A 21,392-nucleotide genomic window follows, 5' to 3' on the forward strand; every position below is an offset into this window, starting at 1 on the left:
CAGCTGCAAAACCTGTTTTCCCAGCACGGGGACCTTGAGTTCTATAAGATAAAGCCATAAACATGTTTGTCTGAGTCTTCTATCAAAAGTTACAGCTATTTATATGAAGTTGTACAAAAACGCTTTCTTTCGCCAAGACAGTGCGTTTCTCACTGTTACATGCATTTGAATGGGGAACTGACCGAAACAAAGTATAGGTTTTCATTATGTGTATAACTTGAAAATCTTAGCTCCAACAGCTGCAAAACCTGTTTTCCCAGCACGGGGACCTTGAGTTCTATAAGATAAAGCCATAAACATGTTTGTCTGAGTCTTCTATCAAAAGTTACAGCTATTTATATGAAGTTGTACAAAAACGCTTTCTTTCGCCAAGACAGTGCGTTTCTCACTGTTACATGCATTTGAATAGGGAACTCGACCGAAACAAAGTATAGGTTTTCATTATGTGTATAACTTGAAAATCTTAGCTCCAACAGCTGCAAATCCTGTTTTCCCAGGACGGGGACCTTGAGTTCTATAAGATAAAGCCATAAACATGTTTGTCTGAGTCTTCTATCAAAAGTTACAGCTATTTATATGAAGTTGTACAAAAACGCTTTCTTTCGCCAAGACAGTGCGTTTCTCACTGTTATTTGAATGGGGAACTCGACCGAAACAAAGTATAGGTTTTCATTATGTGTATAACTTGGAAATCTTAGCTCAAACAGCTGCAAAACCTGTTTTCCCAGCACGGGGACCTTGAGTTCTATAAGATAAAGCCATAAACATATTTGTCTGAGTCTTCTATCAAAAGTTACAGCTATTTATATGAAGTTGTGCAAAAACGCTTTCTTTCGCCAAGACAGTGCGTTTCTCACTGTTACATGCATTTGAATGGGGAACTCGACCGAAACAAACTATAGGTTTTCATTATGTGTATAACTTGGAAATCTTAGCTCAAACGGCTGCAAAACCTGTTTTCCCAGCACGGGGACCTTGAGTTCTATAAGATAAAGCCATAAACATGTTTGTCTGAGTCTTCTATCAAAAGTTACAGCTATTTATATGAAGTTGTACAAAAACGCTTTCTTTCGCCAAGACAGTGCGTTTCTCACTGTTACATGCATTTGAATAGGGAACTCGACCGAAACAAAGTATAGGTTTTCATTATGTGTATAACTTGGAAATCTTAGCTCAAACAGCTGCAAAACCTGTTTTCCCAGCACGGGGACCTTGAGTTCTATAAGATAAAGCCATAAACATGTTTGTCTGAGTCTTCTATCAAAAGTTACAGCTATTTATATGAAGTTGTACAAAAACGCTTTCTTTCGCCAAGACAGTGCGTTTCTCACTGTTACATGCATTTGAATAGGGAACTCGACCGAAACAAAGTATAGGTTTTCATTATGTGTATAACTTGAAAATCTTAGCTCCAACAGCTGCAAATCCTGTTTTCCCAGGACGGGGACCTTGAGTTCTATAAGATAAAGCCATAAACATGTTTGTCTGAGTCTTCTATCAAAAGTTACAGCTATTTATATGAAGTTGTACAAAAACGCTTTCTTTCGCCAAGACAGTGCGTTTCTCACTGTTATTTGAATGGGGAACTCGACCGAAACAAAGTATAGGTTTTCATTATGTGTATAACTTGGAAATCTTAGCTCAAACAGCTGCAAAACCTGTTTTCCCAGCACGGGGACCTTGAGTTCTATAAGATAAAGCCATAAACATATTTGTCTGAGTCTTCTATCAAAAGTTACAGCTATTTATATGAAGTTGTGCAAAAACGCTTTCTTTCGCCAAGACAGTGCGTTTCTCACTGTTACATGCATTTGAATGGGGAACTCGACCGAAACAAAGTATAGGTTTTCATTATGTGTATAACTTGGAAATCTTAGCTCAAACAGCTGCAAAACCTGTTTTCCCAGCACGGGGACCTTGAGTTCTATAAGATAAAGCCATAAACATATTTGTCTGAGTCTTCTATCAAAAGTTACAGCTATTTATATGAAGTTGTGCAAAAACGCTTTCTTTCGCCAAGACAGTGCGTTTCTCACTGTTACATGCATTTGAATGGGGAACTCGACCGAAACAAACTATAGGTTTTCATTATGTGTATAACTTGGAAATCTTAGCTCAAACAGCTGCAAAACCTGTTTTCCCAGCACGGGGACCTTGAGTTCTATAAGATAAAGCCATAAACATGTTTGTCTGAGTCTTCTATCAAAAGTTACAGCTATTTATATGAAGTTGTACAAAAACGCTTTCTTTCGCCAAGACAGTGCGTTTCTCACTGTTACATGCATTTGAATGGGGAACTCGACCGAAACAAAGTATAGGTTTTCATTATGTGTATAACTTGGAAATCTTAGCTCAAACAGCTGCAAAACCTGTTTTCCCAGCACGGGGACCTTGGGTTCTATAAGATAAAGCCATAAACATGTTTGTCTGAGTCTTCTATCAAAAGTTACAGCTATTTATATGAAGTTGTACAAAAACGCTTTCTTTCGCCAAGACAGTGCGTTTCTCACTGTTACATGCATTTGAATAGGGAACTCGACCGAAACAAAGTATAGGTTTTCATTATGTGTATAACTTGAAAATCTTAGCTCCAACAGCTGCAAATCCTGTTTTCCCAGCACGGGGACCTTGAGTTCTATAAGATAAAGCCATAAACATGTTTGTCTGAGTCTTCTATCAAAAGTTACAGCTATTTATATGAAGTTGTACAAAAACGCTTTCTTTCGCCAAGACAGTGCGTTTCTCACTGTTACATGCATTTGAATGGGGAACTCGACCGAAACAAAGTATAGGTTTTCATTATGTGAATAACTTGGAAATCTTAGCTCAAACAGCTGCAAAACCTGTTTTCCCAGCACGGGGACCTTGAGTTCTATAAGATAAAGCCATAAACATGTTTGTCTGAGTCTTCTATCAAAAGTTACAGCTATTTATATGAAGTTGTACAAAAACGCTTTCTTTCGCCAAGACAGTGCGTTTCTCACTGTTACATGCATTTGAATGGGGAACTGACCGAAACAAAGTATAGGTTTTCATTATGTGTATAACTTGGAAATCTTAGCTCCAACACCTGCAAAACCTGTTTTCCCAGCACGGGGACCTTGAGTTCTATAAGATAAAGCCATAAACATGTTTGTCTGAGTCTTCTATCAAAAGTTACAGCTATTTATATGAAGTTGTACAAAAACGCTTTCTTTCGCCAAGACAGTGCGTTTCTCACTGTTACATGCATTTGAATGGGGAACTCGACCGAAACAAACTATAGGTTTTCATTATGTGTATAACTTGGAAATCTTAGCTCAAACAGCTGCAAAACCTGTTTTCCCAGCACGGGGACCTTGAGTTCTATAAGATAAAGCCATAAACATGTTTGTCTGAGTCTTCTATCAAAAGTTACAGCTATTTATATGAAGTTGTACAAAAACGCTTTCTTTCGCCAAGACAGTGCGTTTCTCACTGTTACATGCATTTGAATAGGGAACTCGACCGAAACAAAGTATAGGTTTTCATTATGTGTATAACTTGGAAATCTTAGCTCAAACAGCTGCAAAACCTGTTTTCCCAGCACGGGGACCTTGAGTTCTATAAGATAAAGCCATAAACATGTTTGTCTGAGTCTTCTATCAAAAGTTACAGCTATTTATATGAAGTTGTACAAAAACGCTTTCTTTCGCCAAGACAGTGCGTTTCTCACTGTTACATGCATTTGAATAGGGAACTCGACCGAAACAAAGTATAGGTTTTCATTATGTGTATAACTTGAAAATCTTAGCTCCAACAGCTGCAAATCCTGTTTTCCCAGGACGGGGACCTTGAGTTCTATAAGATAAAGCCATAAACATGTTTGTCTGAGTCTTCTATCAAAAGTTACAGCTATTTATATGAAGTTGTACAAAAACGCTTTCTTTCGCCAAGACAGTGCGTTTCTCACTGTTATTTGAATGGGGAACTCGACCGAAACAAAGTATAGGTTTTCATTATGTGTATAACTTGGAAATCTTAGCTCAAACAGCTGCAAAACCTGTTTTCCCAGCACGGGGACCTTGAGTTCTATAAGATAAAGCCATAAACATATTTGTCTGAGTCTTCTATCAAAAGTTACAGCTATTTATATGAAGTTGTACAAAAACGCTTTCTTTCGCCAAGACAGTGCGTTTCTCACTGTTACATGCATTTGAATAGGGAACTCGACCGAAACAAAGTATAGGTTTTCATTATGTGTATAACTTGGAAATCTTAGCTCAAACAGCTGCAAAACCTGTTTTCCCAGCACGGGGACCTTGAGTTCTATAAGATAAAGCCATAAACATGTTTGTCTGAGTCTTCTATCAAAAGTTACAGCTATTTATATGAAGTTGTACAAAAACGCTTTCTTTCGCCAAGACAGTGCGTTTCTCACTGTTACATGCATTTGAATAGGGAACTCGACCGAAACAAAGTATAGGTTTTCATTATGTGTATAACTTGAAAATCTTAGCTCCAACAGCTGCAAATCCTGTTTTCCCAGCACGGGGACCTTGAGTTCTATAAGATAAAGCCATAAACATGTTTGTCTGAGTCTTCTATCAAAAGTTACAGCTATTTATATGAAGTTGTACAAAAACGCTTTCTTTCGCCAAGACAGTGCGTTTCTCACTGTTACATGCATTTGAATGGGGAACTCGACCGAAACAAAGTATAGGTTTTCATTATGTGAATAACTTGGAAATCTTAGCTCAAACAGCTGCAAAACCTGTTTTCCCAGCACGGGGACCTTGAGTTCTATAAGATAAAGCCATAAACATGTTTGTCTGAGTCTTCTATCAAAAGTTACAGCTATTTATATGAAGTTGTACAAAAACGCTTTCTTTCGCCAAGACAGTGCGTTTCTCACTGTTACATGCATTTGAATGGGGAACTGACCGAAACAAAGTATAGGTTTTCATTATTTGTATAACTTGGAAATCTTAGCTCCAACACCTGCAAAACCTGTTTTCCCAGCACGGGGACCTTGAGTTCTATAAGATAAAGCCATAAACATGTTTGTCTGAGTCTTCTATCAAAAGTTACAGCTATTTATATGAAGTTGTACAAAAACGCTTTCTTTCGCCAAGACAGTGCGTTTCTCACTGTTACATGCATTTGAATGGGGAACTCGACCGAAACAAACTATAGGTTTTCATTATGTGTATAACTTGGAAATCTTAGCTCAAACAGCTGCAAAACCTGTTTTCCCAGCACGGGGACCTTGAGTTCTATAAGATAAAGCCATGAATACGCATATCTGAGTTTCCTATCAAAAGTTACAGCTATTTATATGAAGTTGTGCAAAAACGCTTTCTTTCGCCAAGACAGTGCGTTTCTGACGATTACATGCATTTGAATGGGGAACTCGACCGAAACAAAGTATAGGGTTTCATTATGTGAATAACTTGGAAATCTTAGCTCAAACAGCTGCAAAACCTGTTTTCCCAGCACGGGGACCTTGAGTTCTATAAGATAAAGCCATAAACATGTTTGTCTGAGTCTTCTATCAAAAGTTACAGCTATTTATATGAAGTTGTACAAAAACGCTTTCTTTCGCCAAGACAGTGCGTTTCTCACTGTTACATGCATTTGAATGGGGAACTGACCGAAACAAAGTATAGGTTTTCATTATGTGTATAACTTGAAAATCTTAGCTCCAACAGCTGCAAAACCTGTTTTCCCAGCACGGGGACCTTGAGTTCTATAAGATAAAGCCATAAACATGTTTGTCTGAGTCTTCTATCAAAAGTTACAGCTATTTATATGAAGTTGTACAAAAACGCTTTCTTTCGCCAAGACAGTGCGTTTCTCACTGTTACATGCATTTGAATGGGGAACTCGACCGAAACAAAGTATAGGTTTTCATTATGTGTATAACTTGGAAATCTTAGCTCAAACAGCTGCAAAACCTGTTTCCCAGCACGGGGACCTTGAGTTCTATAAGATAAAGCCATAAACATGTTTGTCTGAGTCTTCTATCAAAAGTTACAGCTATTTATATGAAGTTGTACAAAAACGCTTTCTTTCGCCAAGACAGTGCGTTTCTCACTGTTACATGCATTTGAATAGGGAACTCGACCGAAACAAAGTATAGGTTTTCATTATGTGTATAACTTGAAAATCTTAGCTCCAACAGCTGCAAATCCTGTTTTCCCAGCACGGGGACCTTGAGTTCTATAAGATAAAGCCATAAACATGTTTGTCTGAGTCTTCTATCAAAAGTTACAGCTATTTATATGAAGTTGTACAAAAACGCTTTCTTTCGCCAAGACAGTGCGTTTCTCACTGTTACATGCATTTGAATGGGGAACTCGACCGAAACAAAGTATAGGTTTTCATTATGTGAATAACTTGGAAATCTTAGCTCAAACAGCTGCAAAACCTGTTTTCCCAGCACGGGGACCTTGAGTTCTATAAGATAAAGCCATAAACATGTTTGTCTGAGTCTTCTATCAAAAGTTACAGCTATTTATATGAAGTTGTACAAAAACGCTTTCTTTCGCCAAGACAGTGCGTTTCTCACTGTTACATGCATTTGAATGGGGAACTGACCGAAACAAAGTATAGGTTTTCATTATGTGTATAACTTGGAAATCTTAGCTCCAACACCTGCAAAACCTGTTTTCCCAGCACGGGGACCTTGAGTTCTATAAGATAAAGCCATAAACATGTTTGTCTGAGTCTTCTATCAAAAGTTACAGCTATTTATATGAAGTTGTACAAAAACGCTTTCTTTCGCCAAGACAGTGCGTTTCTCACTGTTACATGCATTTGAATGGGGAACTCGACCGAAACAAACTATAGGTTTTCATTATGTGTATAACTTGGAAATCTTAGCTCAAACAGCTGCAAAACCTGTTTTCCCAGCACGGGGACCTTGAGTTCTATAAGATAAAGCCATGAATACGCATATCTGAGTTTCCTATCAAAAGTTACAGCTATTTATATGAAGTTGTGCAAAAACGCTTTCTTTCGCCAAGACAGTGCGTTTCTGACGATTACATGCATTTGAATGGGGAACTCGACCGAAACAAAGTATAGGGTTTCATTATGTGAATAACTTGGAAATCTTAGCTCAAACAGCTGCAAAACCTGTTTTCCCAGCACGGGGACCTTGAGTTCTATAAGATAAAGCCATAAACATGTTTGTCTGAGTCTTCTATCAAAAGTTACAGCTATTTATATGAAGTTGTACAAAAACGCTTTCTTTCGCCAAGACAGTGCGTTTCTCACTGTTACATGCATTTGAATGGGGAACTCGACCGAAACAAAGTATAGGTTTTCATTATGTGTATAACTTGAAAATCTTAGCTCCAACAGCTGCAAAACCTGTTTTCCCAGCACGGGGACCTTGAGTTCTATAAGATAAAGCCATAAACATGTTTGTCTGAGTCTTCTATCAAAAGTTACAGCTATTTATATGAAGTTGTACAAAAACGCTTTCTTTCGCCAAGACAGTGCGTTTCTCACTGTTACATGCATTTGAATGGGGAACTCGACCGAAACAAAGTATAGGTTTTCATTATGTGTATAACTTGGAAATCTTAGCTCAAACAGCTGCAAAACCTGTTTTCCCAGCACGGGGACCTTGAGTTCTATAAGATAAAGCCATAAACATGTTTGTCTGAGTCTTCTATCAAAAGTTACAGCTATTTATATGAAGTTGTACAAAAACGCTTTCTTTCGCCAAGACAGTGCGTTTCTCACTGTTACATGCATTTGAATAGGGAACTCGACCGAAACAAAGTATAGGTTTTCATTATGTGTATAACTTGGAAATCTTAGCTCAAACAGCTGCAAAACCTGTTTTCCCAGCACGGGGACCTTGAGTTCTATAAGATAAAGCCATAAACATGTTTGTCTGAGTCTTCTATCAAAAGTTACAGCTATTTATATGAAGTTGTACAAAAACGCTTTCTTTCGCCAAGACAGTGCGTTTCTCACTGTTACATGCATTTGAATAGGGAACTCGACCGAAACAAAGTATAGGTTTTCATTATGTGTATAACTTGAAAATCTTAGCTCCAACAGCTGCAAATCCTGTTTTCCCAGCACGGGGACCTTGAGTTCTATAAGATAAAGCCATAAAAATGTTTGTCTGAGTCTTCTATCAAAAGTTACAGCTATTTATATGAATTTGTACAAAAACGCTTTCTTTCGCCAAGACAGTGCGTTTCTCACTGTTACATGCATTTGAATGGGGAACTCGACCGAAACAAAGTATAGGTTTTCATTATGTGTATAACTTGGAAATCTTAGCTCAAACAGCTGCAAAACCTGTTTTCCCAGCACGGGGACCTTGAGTTCTATAAGATAAAGCCATAAACATATTTGTCTGAGTCTTCTATCAAAAGTTACAGCTATTTATATGAAGTTGTACAAAAACGCTTTCTTTCGCCAAGACAGTGCGTTTCTCACTGTTACATGCATTTGAATGGGGAACTCGACCGAAACAAAGTATAGGTTTTCATTATGTGTATAACTTGGAAATCTTAGCTCAAACAGCTGCAAAACCTGTTTTCCCAGCACGGGGACCTTGAGTTCTATAAGATAAAGCCATGAATACGCATATCTGAGTTTCCTATCAAAAGTTACAGCTATTTATATGAAGTTGTGCAAAAACGCTTTCTTTCGCCAAGACAGTGCGTTTCTGACGATTACATGCATTTGAATGGGGAACTCGACCGAAACAAAGTATAGGGTTTCATTATGTGAATAACTTGGAAATCTTAGCTCAAACAGCTGCAAAACCTGTTTTCCCAGCACGGGGACCTTGAGTTCTATAAGATAAAGCCATAAACATGTTTGTCTGAGTCTTCTATCAAAAGTTACAGCTATTTATATGAAGTTGTACAAAAACGCTTTCTTTCGCCAAGACAGTGCGTTTCTCACTGTTACATGCATTTGAATGGGGAACTGACCGAAACAAAGTATAGGTTTTCATTATGTGAATAACTTGAAAATCTTAGCTCAAACAGCTGCAAAACCTGTTTTCCCAGCACGGGGACCTTGAGTTCTATAAGATAAAGCCATAAACATGTTTGTCTGAGTCTTCTATCAAAAGTTACAGCTATTTATATGAAGTTGTACAAAAACGCTTTCTTTCGCCAAGACAGTGCGTTTCTCACTGTTACATGCATTTGAATAGGGAACTCGACCGAAACAAAGTATAGGTTTTCATTATGTGTATAACTTGAAAATCTTAGCTCCAACAGCTGCAAATCCTGTTTTCCCAGGACGGGGACCTTGAGTTCTATAAGATAAAGCCATAAACATGTTTGTCTGAGTCTTCTATCAAAAGTTACAGCTATTTATATGAAGTTGTACAAAAACGCTTTCTTTCGCCAAGACAGTGCGTTTCTCACTGTTATTTGAATGGGGAACTCGACCGAAACAAAGTATAGGTTTTCATTATGTGTATAACTTGGAAATCTTAGCTCAAACAGCTGCAAAACCTGTTTTCCCAGCACGGGGACCTTGAGTTCTATAAGATAAAGCCATAAACATATTTGTCTGAGTCTTCTATCAAAAGTTACAGCTATTTATATGAAGTTGTGCAAAAACGCTTTCTTTCGCCAAGACAGTGCGTTTCTCACTGTTACATGCATTTGAATGGGGAACTCGACCGAAACAAACTATAGGTTTTCATTATGTGTATAACTTGGAAATCTTAGCTCAAACAGCTGCAAAACCTGTTTTCCCAGCACGGGGACCTTGAGTTCTATAAGATAAAGCCATAAACATGTTTGTCTGAGTCTTCTATCAAAAGTTACAGCTATTTATATGAAGTTGTACAAAAACGCTTTCTTTCGCCAAGACAGTGCGTTTCTCACTGTTACATGCATTTGAATGGGGAACTCGACCGAAACAAAGTATAGGTTTTCATTATGTGTATAACTTGGAAATCTTAGCTCAAACAGCTGCAAAACCTGTTTTCCCAGCACGGGGACCTTGAGTTCTATAAGATAAAGCCATAAACATGTTTGTCTGAGTCTTCTATCAAAAGTTACAGCTATTTATATGAAGTTGTACAAAAACGCTTTCTTTCGCCAAGACAGTGCGTTTCTCACTGTTACATGCATTTGAATAGGGAACTCGACTGAAACAAAGTATAGGTTTTCATTATGTGTATAACTTGAAAATCTTAGCTCTAACAGCTGCAAATCCTGTTTTCCCAGCACGGGGACCTTGAGTTCTATAAGATAAAGCCATAAACATGTTTGTCTGAGTCTTCTATCAAAAGTTACAGCTATTTATATGAAGTTGTACAAAAACGCTTTCTTTCGCCAAGACAGTGCGTTTCTCACTGTTACATGCATTTGAATGGGGAACTCGACCGAAACAAAGTATAGGTTTTCATTATGTGAATAACTTGGAAATCTTAGCTCAAACAGCTGCAAAACCTGTTTTCCCAGCACGGGGACCTTGAGTTCTATAAGATAAAGCCATAAACATGTTTGTCTGAGTCTTCTATCAAAAGTTACAGCTATTTATATGAAGTTGTACAAAAACGCTTTCTTTCGCCAAGACAGTGCGTTTCTCACTGTTACATGCATTTGAATGGGGAACTGACCGAAACAAAGTATAGGTTTTCATTATGTGTATAACTTGGAAATCTTAGCTCCAACACCTGCAAAACCTGTTTTCCCAGCACGGGGACCTTGAGTTCTATAAGATAAAGCCATAAACATGTTTGTCTGAGTCTTCTATCAAAAGTTACAGCTATTTATATGAAGTTGTACAAAAACGCTTTCTTTCGCCAAGACAGTGCGTTTCTCACTGTTACATGCATTTGAATGGGGAACTCGACCGAAACAAAGTATAGGTTTTCATTATGTGTATAACTTGGAAATCTTAGCTCAAACAGCTGCAAAACCTGTTTTCCCAGCACGGGGACCTTGAGTTCTATAAGATAAAGCCATGAATACGCATATCTGAGTTTCCTATCAAAAGTTACAGCTATTTATATGAAGTTGTGCAAAAACGCTTTCTTTCGCCAAGACAGTGCGTTTCTGACGATTACATGCATTTGAATGGGGAACTCGACCGAAACAAAGTATAGGGTTTCATTATGTGAATAACTTGGAAATCTTAGCTCAAACAGCTGCAAAACCTGTTTTCCCAGCACGGGGACCTTGAGTTCTATAAGATAAAGCCATAAACATGTTTGTCTGAGTCTTCTATCAAAAGTTACAGCTATTTATATGAAGTTGTACAAAAACGCTTTCTTTCGCCAAGACAGTGCGTTTCTCACTGTTACATGCATTTGAATGGGGAACTGACCGAAACAAAGTATAGGTTTTCATTATGTGAATAACTTGAAAATCTTAGCTCAAACAGCTGCAAAACCTGTTTTCCCAGCACGGGGACCTTGAGTTCTATAAGATAAAGCCATAAACATGTTTGTCTGAGTCTTCTATCAAAAGTTACAGCTATTTATATGAAGTTGTACAAAAACGCTTTCTTTCGCCAAGACAGTGCGTTTCTCACTGTTACATGCATTTGAATAGGGAACTCGACCGAAACAAAGTATAGGTTTTCATTATGTGTATAACTTGAAAATCTTAGCTCCAACAGCTGCAAATCCTGTTTTCCCAGGACGGGGACCTTGAGTTCTATAAGATAAAGCCATAAACATGTTTGTCTGAGTCTTCTATCAAAAGTTACAGCTATTTATATGAAGTTGTACAAAAACGCTTTCTTTCGCCAAGACAGTGCGTTTCTCACTGTTATTTGAATGGGGAACTCGACCGAAACAAAGTATAGGTTTTCATTATGTGTATAACTTGGAAATCTTAGCTCAAACAGCTGCAAAACCTGTTTTCCCAGCACGGGGACCTTGAGTTCTATAAGATAAAGCCATAAACATATTTGTCTGAGTCTTCTATCAAAAGTTACAGCTATTTATATGAAGTTGTGCAAAAACGCTTTCTTTCGCCAAGACAGTGCGTTTCTCACTGTTACATGCATTTGAATGGGGAACTCGACCGAAACAAACTATAGGTTTTCATTATGTGTATAACTTGGAAATCTTAGCTCAAACAGCTGCAAAACCTGTTTTCCCAGCACGGGGACCTTGAGTTCTATAAGATAAAGCCATAAACATGTTTGTCTGAGTCTTCTATCAAAAGTTACAGCTATTTATATGAAGTTGTACAAAAACGCTTTCTTTCGCCAAGACAGTGCGTTTCTCACTGTTACATGCATTTGAATGGGGAACTCGACCGAAACAAAGTATAGGTTTTCATTATGTGTATAACTTGGAAATCTTAGCTCAAACAGCTGCAAAACCTGTTTTCCCAGCACGGGGACCTTGAGTTCTATAAGATAAAGCCATAAACATGTTTGTCTGAGTCTTCTATCAAAAGTTACAGCTATTTATATGAAGTTGTACAAAAACGCTTTCTTTCGCCAAGACAGTGCGTTTCTCACTGTTACATGCATTTGAATAGGGAACTCGACTGAAACAAAGTATAGGTTTTCATTATGTGTATAACTTGAAAATCTTAGCTCTAACAGCTGCAAATCCTGTTTTCCCAGCACGGGGACCTTGAGTTCTATAAGATAAAGCCATAAACATGTTTGTCTGAGTCTTCTATCAAAAGTTACAGCTATTTATATGAAGTTGTACAAAAACGCTTTCTTTCGCCAAGACAGTGCGTTTCTCACTGTTACATGCATTTGAATGGGGAACTCGACCGAAACAAAGTATAGGTTTTCATTATGTGAATAACTTGGAAATCTTAGCTCAAACAGCTGCAAAACCTGTTTTCCCAGCACGGGGACCTTGAGTTCTATAAGATAAAGCCATAAACATGTTTGTCTGAGTCTTCTATCAAAAGTTACAGCTATTTATATGAAGTTGTACAAAAACGCTTTCTTTCGCCAAGACAGTGCGTTTCTCACTGTTACATGCATTTGAATGGGGAACTGACCGAAACAAAGTATAGGTTTTCATTATGTGTATAACTTGGAAATCTTAGCTCCAACACCTGCAAAACCTGTTTTCCCAGCACGGGGACCTTGAGTTCTATAAGATAAAGCCATAAACATGTTTGTCTGAGTCTTCTATCAAAAGTTACAGCTATTTATATGAAGTTGTACAAAAACGCTTTCTTTCGCCAAGACAGTGCGTTTCTCACTGTTACATGCATTTGAATGGGGAACTCGACCGAAACAAACTATAGGGTTTCATTATGTGTATAACTTGGAAATCTTAGCTCAAACAGCTGCAAAACCTGTTTTCCCAGCACGGGGACCTTGAGTTCTATAAGATAAAGCCATGAATACGCATATCTGAGTTTCCTATCAAAAGTTACAGCTATTTATATGAAGTTGTGCAAAAACGCTTTCTTTCGCCAAGACAGTGCGTTTCTGACGATTACATGCATTTGAATGGGGAACTCGACCGAAACAAAGTATAGGGTTTCATTATGTGAATAACTTGGAAATCTTAGCTCAAACAGCTGCAAAACCTGTTTTCCCAGCACGGGGACCTTGAGTTCTATAAGATAAAGCCATAAACATGTTTGTCTGAGTCTTCTATCAAAAGTTACAGCTATTTATATGAAGTTGTACAAAAACGCTTTCTTTCGCCAAGACAGTGCGTTTCTCACTGTTACATGCATTTGAATGGGGAACTGACCGAAACAAAGTATAGGTTTTCATTATGTGTATAACTTGAAAATCTTAGCTCAAACAGCTGCAAAACCTGTTTTCCCAGCACGGGGACCTTGAGTTCTATAAGATAAAGCCATAAACATGTTTGTCTGAGTCTTCTATCAAAAGTTACAGCTATTTATATGAAGTTGTACAAAAACGCTTTCTTTCGCCAAGACAGTGCGTTTCTCACTGTTACATGCATTTGAATGGGGAACTCGACCGAAACAAAGTATAGGTTTTCATTATGTGTATAACTTGGAAATCTTAGCTCAAACAGCTGCAAAACCTGTTTTCCCAGCACGGGGACCTTGAGTTCTATAAGATAAAGCCATAAACATGTTTGTCTGAGTCTTCTATCAAAAGTTACAGCTATTTATATGAAGTTGTACAAAAACGCTTTCTTTCGCCAAGACAGTGCGTTTCTCACTGTTACATACATTTGAATAGGGAACTCGACCGAAACAAAGTATAGGTTTTCATTATGTGTATAACTTGAAAATCTTAGCTCAAACAGCTGCAAAACCTGTTTTCCCAGCACGGGGACCTTGAGTTCTATAAGATAAAGCCATAAACATGTTTGTCTGAGTCTTCTATCAAAAGTTACAGCTATTTATATGAAGTTGTACAAAAACGCTTTCTTTCGCCAAGACAGTGCGTTTCTCACTGTTACATGCATTTGAATGGGGAACTCGACCGAAACAAACTATAGGTTTTCATTATGTGTATAACTTGAAAATCTTAGCTCCAACAGCTGCAAAACCTGTTTTCCCAGCACGGGGACCTTGAGTTCTATAAGATAAAGCCATAAACATGTTTGTCTGAGTCTTCTATCAAAAGTTACAGCTATTTATATGAAGTTGTACAAAAACGCTTTCTTTCGCCAAGACAGTGCGTTTCTCACTGTTACATGCATTTGAATGGGGAACTCGACCGAAACAAAGTATAGGTTTTCATTATGTGAATAACTTGGAAATCTTAGCTCAAACAGCTGCAAAACCTGTTTTCCCAGCACGGGGACCTTGAGTTCTATAAGATAAAGCCATAAACATGTTTGTCTGAGTCTTCTATCAAAAGTTACAGTTGTACAAAAACGCTTTCTTTCGCCAAGACAGTGCGTTTCTCACTGTTACATGCATTTGAATGGGGAACTCGACCGAAACAAAGTATAGGTTTTCATTATGTGTATAACTTGAAAATCTTAGCTCCAACAGCTGCAAATCCTGTTTTCCCAGCACGGGGACCTTGAGTTCTATAAGATAAAGCCATAAACATGTTTGTCTGAGTCTTCTATCAAAAGTTACAGCTATTTATATGAAGTTGTACAAAAACGCTTTCTTTCGCCAAGACAGTGCGTTTCTCACTGTTACATGCATTTGAATAGGGAACTCGACCGAAACAAAGTATAGGTTTTCATTATGTGTATAACTTGAAAATCTTAGCTCAAACAGCTGCAAAACCTGTTTTCCCAGCACGGGGACCTTGAGTTCTATAAGATAAAGCCATAAACATGTTTGTCTGAGTCTTCTATCAAAAGTTACAGCTATTTATATGAAGTTGTACAAAAACGCTTTCTTTCGCCAAGACAGTGCGTTTCTCACTGTTACATGCATTTGAATGGGGAACTCGACCGAAACAAACTATAGGTTTTCATTATGTGTATAACTTGGAAATCTTAGCTCAAACAGCTGCAAAACCTGTTTTCCCAGCACGGTGACCTTGAGTTCTATAAGATAAAGCCATAAACATGTTTGTCTGAGTCTTCTATCAAAAGTTACAGCTATTTATATGAAGTTGTACAAAAACGCTTTCTTTCGCCAAGACAGTGCGTTTCTCACTGTTACATGCATTTGAATAGGGAACTCGACCGAAACAAAGTATAGGTTTTCATTATGTGTATAACTTGAAAATCTTAGCTCCAACAGCTGCAAATCCTGTTTTCCCAGCACGGGGACCTTGAGTTCTATAAGATAAAGCCATAAACATGTTTGTCTGAGTCTTCTATCAAAAGTTACAGCTATTTATATGAAGTTGTACAAAAACGCTTTCTTTCGCCAAGACAGTGCGTTTCTCACTGTTACATGCATTTGAATGGGGAACTCGACCGAAACAAAGTATAGGTTTTCATTATGTGTATAACTTGGAAATCTTAGCTCAAACAGCTGCAAAACCTGTTTTCCCAGCACGGGGACCTTGAGTTCTATAAGATAAAGCCATAAACATGTTTGTCTGAGTTTCCTATCAAAAGTTACAGCTATTTATATGAAGTTGTGCAAAAACGCTTTCTTTCGCCAAGACAGTGCGTTTCTGACGATTACATGCATTTGAATGGGGAACTCGACCGAAACAAAGTATAGGGTTTCATTATGTGAATAACTTGGAAATCTTAGCTCAAACAGCTGCAAAACCTGTTTTCCCAGCACGGGGACCTTGAGTTCTATAAGATAAAGCCATAAACATGTTTGTCTGAGTCTTCTATCAAAAGTTACAGCTATTTATATGAAGATGTACAAAAACGCTTTCTTTCGCCAAGACAGTGCGTTTCTCACTGTTACATGCATTTGAATGGGGAACTCGACCGAAACAAAGTATAGGTTTTCATTATGTGAATAACTTGGAAATCTTAGCTCAAACAGCTGCAAAACCTGTTTTCCCAGCACGGGGACCTTGAGTTCTATAAGATAAAGCCATAAACATGTTTGTCTGAGTCTTCTATCAAAAGTTACAGCTATTTATATGAAGTTGTACAAAAACGCTTTCTTTCGCCAAGACAGTGCGTTTCTCACTGTTACATGCATTTGAATGGGGAACTCGACCGAAACAAAGTATAGGTTTTCATTATGTGTATAACTTGGAAATCTTAGCTCAAACAGCTGCAAAACCTGTTTTCCCAGCACGGGGACCTTGAGTTCTATAAGATAAAGCCATAAACATGTTTGTCTGAGTCTTCTATCAAAAGTTACAGCTATTTATATGAAGTTGTACAAAAACGCTTTCTTTCGCCAAGACAGTGCGTTTCTCACTGTTACATGCATTTGAATGGGGAACTCGACCGAAACAAAGTATAGGTTTTCATTATGTGAATAACTTGGAAATCTTAGCTCAAACAGCTGCAAAACCTGTTTTCCCAGCACGGGGACCTTGAGTTCTATAAGATAAAGCCATGAATACGCATATCTGAGTTTCCTATCAAAAGTTACAGCTATTTATATGAAGTTGTGCAAAAACGCTTTCTTTCGCCAAGACAGTGCGTTTCTGACGATTACATGCATTTGAATGGGGAACTCGACCGAAACAAAGTATAGGGTTTCATTATGTGAATAACTTGGAAATCTTAGCTCAAACAGCTGCAAAACCTGTTTTCCCAGCACGGGGACCTTGAGTTCTATAAGATAAAGCACTGAATACGCATATCTGAGTTTCCTATCAAAAGTTACAGCTATTTATATGAAGTTGTACAAAAACGCTTTCTTTCGCCAAGACAGTGCGTTTCTCACTGTTACATGCATTTGAATGGGGAACTCGACCGAAACAAAGTATAGGTTTTCATTATGTGTATAACTTGGAAATCTTAGCTCAAACAGCTGCAAAACCTGTTTTCCCAGCACGGGGACCTTGAGTTCTATAAGATAAATCCATGAATACGCATATCTGAGTTTCCTATCAAAAGTTACAGCTATTTATATGAAGTTGTACAAAAACGCTTTCTTTCGCCAAGACAGTGCGTTTCTCACTGTTACATGCATTTGAATGGGGAACTCGACCGAAACAAAGTATAGGTTTTCATTATGTGTATAACTTGGAAATCTTAGCTCAAACAGCTGCAAAACCTGTTTTCCCAGCACGGGGACCTTGAGTTCTATAAGATAAAGCCATAAACATGTTTGTCTGAGTCTTCTATCAAAAGTTACAGCTATTTATATGAAGTTGTACAAAAACGCTTTCTTTCGCCAAGACAGTGCGTTTCTCACTGTTACATGCATTTGAATGGGGAACTCGACCGAAACAAAGTATAGGTTTTCATTATGTGTATAACTTGGAAATCTTAGCTCAAACAGCTGCAAAACCTGTTTTCCCAGCACGGGGACCTTGAGTTCTATAAGATAAAGCCATAAACATGTTTGTCTGAGTCTTCTATCAAAAGTTACAGCTATTTATATGAAGTTGTACAAAAACGCTTTCTTTCGCCAAGACAGTGCGTTTCACACTGTTACATGCATTTGAATGGGGAACTCGACCGAAACAAAGTATAGGTTTTCATTATGTGTATAACTTGGAAATCTTAGCTCAAACAGCTGCAAAACCTGTTTTCCCAGCACGGGGACCTTGAGTTCTATAAGATAAATCCATGAATACGCATATCTGAGTTTCCTATCAAAAGTTACAGCTATTTATATGAAGTTGTACAAAAACGCTTTCTTTCGCCAAGACAGTGCGTTTCTCACTGTTACATGCATTTGAATGGGGAACTCGACCGAAACAAAGTATAGGTTTTCATTATGTGTATAACTTGGAAATCTTAGCTCAAACAGCTGCAAAACCTGTTTTCCCAGCACGGGGACCTTGAGTTCTATAAGATAAAGCCATAAACATGTTTGTCTGAGTCTTCTATCAAAAGTTACAGCTATTTATATGAAGTTGTACAAAAACGCTTTCTTTCGCCAAGACAGTGCGTTTCTCACTGTTACATGCATTTGAATGGGGAACTCGACCGAAACAAAGTATAGGTTTTCATTATGTGTATAACTTGAAAATCTTAGCTCCAACAGCTGCAAATCCTGTTTTCCCAGCACGGGGACCTTGAGTTCTATAAGATAAAGCCATAAACATGTTTGTCTGAGTCTTCTATCAAAAGTTACAGCTATTTATATGAAGTTGTACAAAAACGCTTTCTTTCGCCAAGACAGTGCGTTTCTCACTGTTACATGCATTTGAATGGGGAACTCGACCGAAACAAAGTATAGGTTTTCATTATGTGTATAACTTGGAAATCTTAGCTCAAACAGCTGCAAAACCTGTTTTCCCAGCACGGGGACCTTGAGTTCTATAAGATAAAGCCATAAACATGTTTGTCTGAGTTTCCTATCAAAAGTTACAGCTATTTATATGAAGTTGTGCAAAAACGCTTTCTTTCGCCAAGACAGTGCGTTTCTGACGATTACATGCATTTGAATGGGGAACTCGACCGAAACAAAGTATAGGGTTTCATTATGTGAATAACTTGGAAATCTTAGCTCAAACAGCTGCAAAACCTGTTTTCCCAGCACGGGGACCTTGAGTTCTATAAGATAAAGCACTGAATACGCATATCTGAGTTTCCTATCAAAAGTTACAGCTATTTATATGAAGTTGTACAAAAACGCTTTCTTTCGCCAAGACAGTGCGTTTCTCACTGTTACATGCATTTGAATGAGGAACTCGACCGAAACAAAGTATAGGTTTTCATTATGTGTATAACTTGGAAATCTTAGCTCAAACAGCTGCAAAACCTGTTTTCCCAGCACGGGGACCTTGAGTTCTATAAGATAAAGCCATGAATACGCATATCTGAGTTTCCTATCAAAAGTTACAGCTATTTATATGAAGTTGTACAAAAACGCTTTCTTTCGCCAAGACAGTGCGTTTCTCACTGTTACATGCATTTGAATGGGGAACTCGACCGAAACAAAGTATAGGTTTTCATTATGTGTATAACTTGGAAATCTTAGCTCAAACAGCTGCAAAACCTGTTTTCCCAGCACGGGGACCTTGAGTTCTATAAGATAAAGCCATAAACATGTTTGTCTGAGTCTTCTATCAAAAGTTACAGCTATTTATATGAAGTTGTACAAAAACGCTTTCTTTCGCCAAGACAGTGCGTTTCACACTGTTACATGCATTTGAATGGGGAACTCGACCGAAACAAAGTATAGGTTTTCATTATGTGTATAACTTGGAAATCTTAGCTCAAACAGCTGCAAAACCTGTTTTCCCAGCACGGGGACCTTGAGTTCTATAAGATAAATCCATGAATACGCATATCTGAGTTTCCTATCAAAAGTTACAGCTATTTATATGAAGTTGTACAAAAACGCTTTCTTTCGCCAAGACAGTGCGTTTCTCACTGTTACATGCATTTGAATGGGGAACTCGACCGAAACAAAGTATAGGTTTTCATTATGTGTATAACTTGAAAATCTTAGCTCCAACAGCTGCAAATCCTGTTTTCCCAGCACGGGGACCTTGAGTTCTATAAGATAAAGCCATAAACATGTTTGTCTGAGTCTTCTATCAAAAGTTACAGCTATTTATATGAAGTTGTACAAAAACGCTTTCTTTCGCCAAGACAGTGCGTTTCTCACTGTTACATGCATTTGAATGGGGAACTCGACCGAAACAAAGTATAGGTTTTCATTATGTGTATAACTTGGAAATCTTAGCTCAAACAGCTGCAAAACCTGTTTTCCCAGCACGGGGACCTTGAGTTCTATAAGATAAAGCCATAAACATGTTTGTCTGAGTTTCCTATCAAAAGTTACAGCTATTTATATGAAGTTGTGCAAAAACGCTTTCTTTCGCCAAGACAGTGCGTTTCTGACGATTACATGCATTTGAATGGGGAACTCGACCGAAACAAAGTATAGGGTTTCATTATGTGAATAACTTGGAAATCTTAGCTCAAACAGCTGCAAAACCTGTTTTCCCAGCACGGGGACCTTGAGTTCTATAAGATAAAGCACTGAATACGCATATCTGAGTTTCCTATCAAAAGTTACAGCTATTTATATGAAGTTGTACAAAAACGCTTTCTTTCGCCAAGACAGTGCGTTTCTCACTGTTACATGCATTTGAATGAGGAACTCGACCGAAACAAAGTATAGGTTTTCATTATGTGTATAACTTGGAAATCTTAGCTCAAACAGCTGCAAAACCTGTTTTCCCAGCACGGGGACCTTGAGTTCTATAAGATAAAGCCATAAACATGTTTGTCTGAGTCTTCTATCAAAAGTTACAGCTATTTATATGAAGGTGTACAAAAACGCTTTCTTTCGCCAAGACAGTGCGTTTCTCACTGTTACATGCATTTGAATGGGGAACTCGACCGAAACAAAGTATAGGTTTTCATTATGTGTATAACTTGGAAATCTTAGCTCAAACAGCTGCAAAACCTGTTTTCCCAGCACGGGGACCTTGAGTTCTATAAGATAAAGCCATAAACATGTTTGTCTGAGTCTTCTATCAAAAGTTACAGCTATTTATATGAAGTTGTACAAAAACGCTTTCTTTCGCCAAGACAGTGCGTTTCACACTGTTACATGCATTTGAATGGGGAACTCGACCGAAACAAAGTATAGGTTTTCATTATGTGTATAACTTGGAAATCTTAGCTCAAACAGCTGCAAAACCTGTTTTCCCAGCACGGGGACCTTGAGTTCTATAAGATAAATCCATGAATACGCATATCTGAGTTTCCTATCAAAAGTTACAGCTATTTATATGAAGTTGTACAAAAACGCTTTCTTTCGCCAAGACAGTGCGTTTCTCACTGTTACATGCATTTGAATGGGGAACTCGACCGAAACAAAGTATAGGTTTTCATTATGTGTATAACTTGAAAATCTTAGCTCCAACAGCTGCAAATCCTGTTTTCCCAGCACGGGGACCTTGAGTTCTATAAGATAAAGCCATAAACATGTTTGTCTGAGTCTTCTATCAAAAGTTACAGCTATTTATATGAAGTTGTACAA

The sequence above is a fragment of the Mchenga conophoros genome, linkage group LG14 (assembly GCF_057382185.1).
Source record: "Mchenga conophoros isolate Kocher_MC1m ecotype Shallow Benthic linkage group LG14, M_conophoros_male_GT1.1, whole genome shotgun sequence".
In the NCBI taxonomy this organism is placed as follows: Eukaryota; Metazoa; Chordata; class Actinopteri; order Cichliformes; family Cichlidae; genus Mchenga; species Mchenga conophoros.